We start from the raw sequence: 2,594 nt of genomic DNA, 5'->3' as shown, positions 1-2,594 counted from the left end.
ATGAGTAATAAGTATGAGTAACTTTCTCTGTACTTATTGATTTTTAATGTATTTTATGTGAATTGTTTAAGTATTTTGCACATTTTACCATTAGATTTTCTATCCTTTCCTTATTAGTTTTCAGATGTTCTTTACAGAGTCTAGATATGATTTTTTTTTTGGTGGGGTAAATTTTTTGTAGTTATATTCCTTTTTTATTCATTTAATGTTATCCTTAGATGAACAGAAGTTATCCGTTTACCTTTTTGCTTTAGTTTAAAGCTATTCATGTTCTGTTTCTGAAATCTTGGGCTAAAGTCACGAAGGTGATTGCCCATGTTTTCCTCTAAAGCCATTATTGTTTGACTTTAACCACATAGACCACAGTCAATTTTAATTGATTTTTGTGACTTGGATGAGCAGAGATTAAGATATTTATTTTTCTCAAGTCATCCATTGATGCAGCACCTTTATTGGAAAGACTACATGTTGCCCACTACACAGCAGTGTTACTTTTGTGATAAATTAGGTTGGCATATATATGGGTAAAGAGCGGGGGGGGGAGGTTGGGGAGGGAATAATAGGGGGAGAAATGCCAGATATAGGTGACTGGGATGGAGACAGCAAACCATCTTGCCATGTAAGTACCTATGCAACAACCCTGCATGATCTGCACATGTACCCCAGAACCTAAAGTACAATTAAACAAAACTGTTTCTTAGTGAATATATCAAACACATAATAGAAAATTAAAGACAATAGTATAATAATCCCATACTATCCATCACAAAGCTTCAATGATTATCAGCTCATGGACTCTTTTCATATACGAGCACCCACTTCTCTCCACAATCCCAGAGATCAGATTATTTCATCCATTGGTATTTCAGTATATCTTTCTGAAAGATAAGCTCCTTTTTAATAACGTTCTGTAATACTGTATTATCATACCTAAAAACTAACAATCACTTAATATTATAAAATGCCCACTTAGTGTTCAATTTCTGAGTCTCATACATTTTTAAGGAGCTGTTTATTCAAATTAGAATTAAAAATGTTTGTAAGCTGGGGCAACATAGTGAGAGACCCCATCTCTTAAAAAAAAATTGGCCAGGCATGGTGGCATGCACCTGTGGTCCCTGCTACTCCAGAGGCTGAGGCAGCAGGATCGCTGGAGCCCGGAATTTTGAAGCTGCAGTGAGGTATGACTGCACCACTGCACTCCAGCCTGGGCTGTTAACAGAGTAAGATCCCAGCTCTTAAAAAGAAAATGCTTACACATTGTAATTGGTTGATAGGTCTCTCCACTCTCTTCTAATCACTATGTTTTTCCCTCCCTTTAGTGTGTGTGTGTGTGTGTGTGTGTGTGTGTGTTCTTTGTGATGCATTTTTAAGAAGCTGGTTCATTTGTTTAGTAGGGTAGTCCACATTTTGGATTTTGTTGTATTGTTTAATGATTGCCTCCTATTGGAATAAGACTTTTTACAAAAAAGTATTGATTTCTAGGTACTGAAACAAAGCAATAGTTACTTCATTATCACCAAAGTGGAGTACCAGCTGAAGTTTGTTCTAATAATACCTAATGCATATGTAGGAAATACACCTATTTTTGTAAGCAGTTCATCTAAGTAAATATCCTTAATGGGTTTTTGTTTTTTATTATTTTTGTTATTTTTTAAAGCCTACAGCACCCAGTGGTGGTCTCCCATCCAAGTACTAACCAGACCCAGCCCTGCTTAGCTTCCAAGATCAGACGAGATGGGGTGCATTCAGGGTGGTATGGCTGTAGACTCCTTAATGGGTTTTGTATACACTGTCCAAGGGCGTCTTAACTCTGGACTATTGACACTTAGGGCTGGCTGATTCTGTGTTGTAGGGGGATGTCCTACACTTGGTAGGATGTTTAACAGTATCTTGGCCTCTTTACTCTAGATGCCAGTAGCAAACCCCAGTTGTGAACATATAAAACACTTATTGTCATTCACCCACTGTTTGCCACTTTCCATCCCTGCTATCTTTTCTCACCTTGATCTGTTATAAGTTCCTTGAGAGCAGGAGCAGTGTCTTAACGATAGAATTGGGGTTATTGATCATTTTTCTGCCTGCCCCCCCATAGGGTTCTTCTGAGGATAGAAAGAGAGAATCCTCAAAAAACATCCCTTTGAGCACTTTGAAGTGCCCTGGTAAAAGTGTTGGACATTTTTAGATCCTGGTATTGGTTTTGCCTCAACATTTCCTGCAGTGTCGTGCTCAGTCCACTGCTATTGACTCCTCCATTTCAAACCAAGCATTTTTGTGTAGTCAGCAATGTTTTTCCATTAATTCTTCTTTCCTTCTTCACACAAATCAACCAACGTTTTCCTCTTGACTTAATTCCCACAGTTTCAAGTTACAGCTTTCCCAGCCTCATGTCTCAGCTTCTCACACACTAATCTTTCTGTGTTTCCCACAGTCAGCCTCCCTATTTCTACTCCATTTACCTACACTCCCACCATTCTCTCCACAAATACCCTCCCACGCCATTTCTTCTAATTTATGTCTTCCTCTTCTTCTCTATCTTAATAACATTTTCTCTGCTAATTCCTAAAAATCTGTTGATGTATTCCCTTTTGTAT

General features: G+C 38.0%; 1 pseudogene; it reads right to left on the bottom strand.

Annotated features, from left to right (window-relative positions):
- Window positions 1–1,658: 1,658 nt before the first annotated feature.
- LOC116559115 lies at window positions 1,659–1,770 on the bottom strand (annotated as a pseudogene).
- Window positions 1,771–2,594: the final 824 nt, after the last annotated feature.

Source organism: Sapajus apella, unplaced genomic scaffold (genome assembly GCF_009761245.1).
Source record: "Sapajus apella isolate SASKATOON/1434 unplaced genomic scaffold, GSC_monkey_1.0 scaffold22, whole genome shotgun sequence".
Classification (NCBI taxonomy): Eukaryota; Metazoa; Chordata; class Mammalia; order Primates; family Cebidae; genus Sapajus; species Sapajus apella.
This window is presented reverse-complemented; position numbering and strand designations above follow the sequence as displayed.